Source organism: Leptonychotes weddellii, chromosome 6 (assembly GCF_054177405.1).
Source record: "Leptonychotes weddellii isolate Sample4059 chromosome 6, ASM5417740v2, whole genome shotgun sequence".
NCBI lineage: Eukaryota > Metazoa > Chordata > Mammalia > Carnivora > Phocidae > Leptonychotes > Leptonychotes weddellii.
In genome coordinates, this window is record NC_138374.1 from 86,458,799 (window position 1) to 86,465,573 (window position 6,775).

Consider the following 6,775-nt stretch of genomic DNA (forward strand, 5'->3'; position numbering starts at 1 on the left):
TTAAAGCTGTACAGTGATCACCACTGTCTAGTTCCAGTATATTTTCACCATCTGAAAAAAAAAAGTCCATACCAGTTATTATCATTCACTCCCATTCCCCCTCTACCAAGCTGTTGGCAGTCACTAATCTGCCTTCTGTCTCTACAGATACGCCTAGTCTAGACTTTTAAAATACATGGAATCATAATATATGGCCTTTCAGACTGGCTTCATTCACTCAGCAGAATGTCTTCAAAGTATTTACGTGTTGCAGCATGTATCATGATTTCATTTTATGGCTGAATAATACTTCATTTTATGGATATTTTGTTATGAGCAAATGGATAGTCACATTTTGTTTATCCATACATTAGTTGGTAAATGTTGGGATTGCTTTCACTTTTAGCTCTTAGGAATAATGCAGCTATGGGTTTTTGTGTACAAGTTTTTGTTTGGTACTTGTTTTTAGTTCTCTTGGATATATCCCTTATTGTGGAATTGCTGGGTCATAGGGTAACTCTGTTTCAGTTTTTGAGGAACTGCCAAACTGTCTAAATAGTGACACAATTTTGCATTCCTATCAGCAGTGTATTAGGGTTCCAATTTTTTGATACCCTAGCTAACTCTTACTATTTTCTGTTGTTGTTTTTTTTTTTTTTTAATTATTATAGCCATCCTAATGGGTGTGAAGTGGTAATTCATTTAGTTTTAATTTTTGTAAAGATTGATACCTATGTTTCCTTCTAAGAGTTTTATAGTTTGGGCACTTACATTTAGATTTTTGATCATTTTCAGTTCATTTTTGTACATGGTATTCCTTTCTTGGGTATATCCCGTTATCCCAGCACCATTTGTTGAAAAAATACCTTTCTCCTTTGAAAGGTCTTGGATCCCTTGTCAAAAATTACTTGAATATAAATGTAAGGGTTTATTTCTGGACTCTGAATTCCATTCCATTGATTTATATGTCAATGATCATGACAGTACCATACAGCCTTGATTACTATAGCTCTGTAGTAAGTTCTTTTAATTTTTTTTTTTTTTAGGTGGCCTTGTTTTATGTCTCTGGGTATAAAATGAATTAATTAAAGTGAATTTAAACAATAAAACGTAATGACTCAGACATTTCATTGTGAGTTTACAGAATATTTATTGTGTTTGCTAAATGGCAGTATGTATTTTCGATAGGTTAACTGGTAAACACTCCTTACCATAGACACAATTTTATTCATGATATGTATTTTGAATGATCAGTTAACTGAAAGATGGCATACTTGTTTATATGTCCAGTTTACTTAAATTTATTTTTTGCTTTCTTTTCAGGTTAATACAATCTGTTGGAATGAGACTGGAGAATATATTTTATCTGGCTCAGATGACACCAAGTTAGTAATTAGTAATCCTTACAGCAGAAAGGTAAAGTGGCTTTAAAAAAAATCTGTAATTCAATGAGGAAAATTAAGCTAGAAGTTAAGAAATTGTAAATAATTATGGAATGGGTATTTGTAATAGAATATCCTTATTTTGCTCAAGGTAGTTATGTAATTTGGGAGTTATTACATGCCTATCCCTTAATCTTCTTAGGAAGACATAGATTTCACCCAGCTTTTGACTGTAGCAGATTTAAATATGCTTCATTTTATCTATGTGGGTAAAATTCCCAAAAGTAACATTATCTCAATAAAGCATTCTTTGGGGGAAAAAAGCAAATGTAATTTTTTTTCTTTCATGCTCACAAAATCTACTCTTCAGCCAAGTGGCTTAAGAAATATAATTTTATCAGTTTGCAAAAATAGTATCTAGGCTCTAGTGAAATGCTTCTTGATATCTAATACCATAAGCTGGCATAACCATTTGAGTTTTAGGATTATGTAATTAGGATTATGTTCTGATTTTTATGGACTCTTCTCTGTATATGGAGAAACTATACACTTACTTTTATATCAGTGAGAACTTGGTAGATTGGCAGACCAAACTGTTATTTAATAGTAGCAATCTTACAGAATAAATTATTCACATATTTCTTATTTTTCCACATTTAAACAGTTAAGATATTTAAATAAATGTTTGTGGTCCTTCAACCTGAATGAGGTTCATATTGAAGGTATCTTTGATTAAAAGACAGGTCATAATTTTGTTTCAGAGATAGCTTTACTTAATTGTCCTGACTTAGCAGAGGGAAACTTGATGTTTTTAAATCCTACTTGTGTTAGGTCTGTAGTTACTAGGTCTTTTAAGGTGCCTGTACCTAATTCCAGCCTGGAGCTTAGGGCCTGGCTCGGTGGCACATGGAAGCATTCTGATTCCCCAAGTGTGGAAGCTCCGAAAAAGGCCAAAAAACTACTTTTGGGTTTTTATGGAGGCTTCATTATGCAGTCCTGATTGACTAAGTCATTGGTCACTGACTGATTCAGCCTCCAGCCCCTCTCCCCACCTGAGTTCCAACTCTCAAATCTCATGATTGCTCCTTTTGGCAACCAGTCCCCACCCTTTGGTGGGGTCCAAAAGTCACCTTTATTAATAACAAGACACCAATTTCACCTTTATATCTCTGAAGCATTTTCAAAAACTATTGACGAAGACCATATATATGAGAAATATATTTTGGTCATCTGGATGACCAAAGAAATATTTCTTATAAATCATTATATTTACTAGCATAACGTTTTCCTTACAGTAGAGGAAATTTCCTGGAATGATGTGTATGTAGAATTTTTTTTTTTGACCATCACTATCAGAATTTTAATGCTTATGGTATTCATAACAGTTGACTAGACACCAAAGGAATAATCTTTTTTTTTAAAAGATACAGAGCTTCACTCTTTAAAAAAAAAAAAAAAACAAAACTGTAGTAAAATACACATAACATAAAATTAACTGTCTTAATAATTTTTAATATTTCTTTTCAGTGACATTAAGTATATTCACATTGTTGATACTATCACCACATCCAGCTATAGAACTATTTTCATCTTGGAAAACTGAAACTCTGTAACTCCTTTTTCTTCTCTCCTCCCATCCCTTGGCAACCACCATTCTACTTTTTGTCTCTATGAATTTGACTACTCTAGATATATAAGCCTTTATACAACATTTGTCTTTTTGTTACTATTTCATTTATCATGATGCCCTTAACATTCAAACATACTGCATGTCAGATTTTCTTTTTTTTTTTTATGGCTGAATAATATTCTGTTGTATGTAAATACCACATTTTGTTTCCATTCATCTTTCAATGGACACTTGAGTTACTACTTCTACCATTTTGATTTTGTGAATAATGCTGCTATGAACGTAGGTGTACACATATCTCTCCAAGTCCCTGCTTTTCAATTATTTTGTGACTATACCCAGTGGAATAATTTTTAGAAGATCTTGTTTCTTCTTTATTTGCTTATTTTTGGAAAAAAACGTTCATTTTGATGCATGGTTCCCAATAGAATGTATATTTGAAAAGTGATTACTCTTTCTCTTTTCCAGTTTAAGAAATGAGTAATCAAATAATACTTTTAAAGAGTTTAAATATAACAAGACTTTATCTTTTTCTCATATTGGTCTTTAATAGATCCAAATTTGCTATCATCTAGGAATATTTTTAAAAATTTAAAACACAGATGATTAATTACATAGGAAAAGAAAGTGTTTGATCCTGAGTCAAATATTACCTGTTCTTAAAGTTTGACTTTATTTTTAGGTCCTGTGCATTCATGGAAAGATTAATTTAATGCAAATAATTTTGAAACACTTTTTTTTTTATAGAGTTAAGAGATTGGAGGTGTTCCTTATTAATGGTAACATATCCTAATTTTATATATAGTATGTCTCAAATATATACAAGAGAGAAGTTTCTTTTTCCAATAATTACAGTCTAGTTTATTTGGACCAATCCTCCCATTGAAACAACTAAAATATTCTTGATTAAAGACTAAAAATTGTCCTAAAAGTAACAAGTAACTTGTCTTGATACTAAGGGATTATCAGTCCAAAATGGAAGGGAAAAAGTGAGTCCAGAGAAGTGAGCATGAAAGCCACTTTCTCCCTGAAGATGTTTGTCAATCCAAGCATATATAAACTTTAGTCTTGATGGCCTTGAATGTCAAGGTAGACAGAAACAAAGCTCAGGACCCAAATCAAGTATAGATTCCTATAGCAGATTCTCCACAGTATGCTGCTCCTGCCCCCGCAAAAGGGCCACCTCCTCAAGGTATAGATAAAACTGAAGGAAGGTAACCTTGTAATATCTAATATAAAAGAAATCCTGTGTGGCCGGGCGCCTGGGTGGCTCAGTTGGTTAAGCGACTGCCTTCGGCTCGGGTCATGATCCTGGAGTCCCGGGATCGAGTCCCGCATCGGGCTCCCTGCTTGGCAGGGAGTCTGCTTCTCCCTCTGACCCTCCTCCCTCTCATGCTCTCTGTCTCTCATTCTCTCGGTCTCAAATAAATAAATAAAATTTAAAAAAAAAAAAAAAAAAGAAATCCTGTGTGTACCACATACGTAAAATTTTTCTTGATTTGGCTTCAGCCAGCTACCTATAAGTTCTCAGAGCATAACATGTTCTTTACTCTGTACTTTTGCTTGCACTCTTTTCTCTTCATGGGATGTTCTCCTGCTTTGCCATGCACCTCCCACCTACTTGGCAAATTTAAATCCATCCTTCAATTCTTGACTCTTAGCTGTGGTATACCTCTCTTGTTGCCCTAGGCAAATGTAGGCACTCCTTCCTCTATGTTCTCATTGTACTTTGTGGATAATTAGATTATTATGTTTATTTGCTCACCATTAGACAGTAATTTCTTTGGGACAATGACAGTTTTTTCTTTTTTGTTTCCTCAACACTTAGTAAATTACCTGTCACGTAGTAGGTGCCCAATAAATATTAGTAAGGAAAGGCAAGGAATTTCTGTATTCAATTCCTTAGGTGGGGGTATGGGTTGGGTTTAGAGAGGAGTGATTTTTACCAAGAGATTCAAGAACCAACACTTTTTATCTGGATATTCCTGGACCAAGTTTAAGGTTTTTTTATTTTAATTTATTTTTGTGAGAGAGAGAGGGAGAGCATTAGTGGGGGGGTGGGGCAGAGGGAGAAGCAGACTCCCCACAGAGCAGGGAGCCCGATGTGGGGCTCGATCCCGGGACCCTGGGATCATGACCCGAGCTGAAGGCAGATGCCCAACCAACTGAGCCACCCAGGCGCCCCAAGCTTAAGGTTTTGGAAGCATTGTATGTGACATGATGAAAGAGATACTGCTTGGCCAGCTAGATTAACCTGATGATCAGTAAAGTCATAGATGTTACAACTAGTTCACAGTCACATTTATTACTAATTCCAGTTATCAATATGTCATTTACATCTTCAATTAAGTTACTCTGCCAACTTCTACCTCTCTAGGCCATTATTCTTAGATGTTTTCTAAGTATTTTAATGCATTGATACAAAGAAAGCACAAATAAGAAAATAAATCCAGCTACCAAAAATAATAACCTTTTGCAAGTGTGTATCATTTTTAAAAAATCAGTCTTATCACTATTTACCTCCGGTAGAATGCATATCTATATTGATTGTAGTTTCAGTTTTGACAATTAAAAACAAATTCCAGCCTTTGTTGGAATTACTAATGTGTACACATGAGTACTTGTTCTTCCAACAATTATCTATTAATAAATTAGAGAGTGGTTCAAAATGAAGTTAACATGGTAGGCAGTGATCAGATAGTAGGCTTGATAGGCAATATGAAGGAGTTTACATTTTAGTGTCTTTGAAATAGTCACTGGAGTGTATTAAACATGCAGGTGATATGACCTGCATTTTTAAAAGATAGCTCTGGCTGCTGTTTGGAGAGTAGAGTTTGAATAAGATCAGAAGTAGGAGATAGGAGGCCATTGAGTCATCCCAGTAAGAAGAGATGGTGGTTTAGACAAAGATGATGGCATTGAGGTGAGGAGAAATAGTTTGGAATATATCTTGGACCTGGATTTGCTGGTGGATTTTATAGATTTTGTATTATATATCTATATCTATATATATATTTTACTATTTTATAGTGGATGAGGGAAAGAGAAATGAAGGATGATTCTTTAGTTTTTGACTTGATCAACTGTGTGGGTGGATATTGCTGCCATTGGGATGAAGATGGAGAACACTGGAAGGGGAGTAAATTTGGAAGAGGACGTCTGAAATCAAGAGATTTGTCCAAAAGAAAAGAACTTCAACTTTTTACTCTTTAAATCTTGACTACTTTAGGGGCGCCTGGGTGGCTCAGTTGTTAAGCGTCTGCCTTTGGCTCAGGTCCTGATCCCAGGGTCCTGGGATCGAGCCCCACAGCTCCCTGCTCTGCAGGAAGCCTGCTTCTCCCTCTCCCACTCCCCCTGCTTGTGTTCCCTCTCTCGTTGTATCTCTCTCTGTCAAATAAATAAATAAAATCTTTTAAAAAAAATAAATCTTGATTACTTTAATAAAGAAATCCATCTCAATTTGTGACTAATATGTCATATGTCAGTACACATATTAATGTACTGAGTGCTTTTGTTTCTGAAGCTATGCATAATCCTGTTAAATGGAGATAAATCATGAACTGTTAAGAATAATGTCTGCTGATTTATCTAGGTGGCAGTATCTGCTCTTAGTTTAATATACAGCGTAACTCGAGCCCTCTAGCTTTAATACACATTTGCAATCTCAAATTCTCCATTTAACATGGCAGTAGGATTTTTACAATCATAATTCAACAGTACCCTTTAAAGTACAAATTGTTAAAATTATGCAGCACTGACACTAACTCTTAGCATTCGCTTCTCA

General features: G+C 34.7%; 1 protein-coding gene across 6 annotated transcripts in view; it reads left to right on the plus strand.

Annotated features, from left to right (window-relative positions):
• Positions 1–1,302: 1,302 nt before the first annotated feature.
• DCAF6 (DDB1 and CUL4 associated factor 6) overlaps positions 1,303–6,775 on the plus strand; it is a 102,440-nt gene continuing 96,967 nt past the window's right edge. For all 6 annotated transcript variants that reach the window (XM_081824541.1, XM_081824542.1, XM_081824543.1 and 3 more), the window contains exon 1: positions 1,303–1,395. The gene's annotated coding sequence lies outside the window, so the exon portion shown is untranslated. The remainder of the gene's footprint in view (positions 1,396–6,775) is intronic.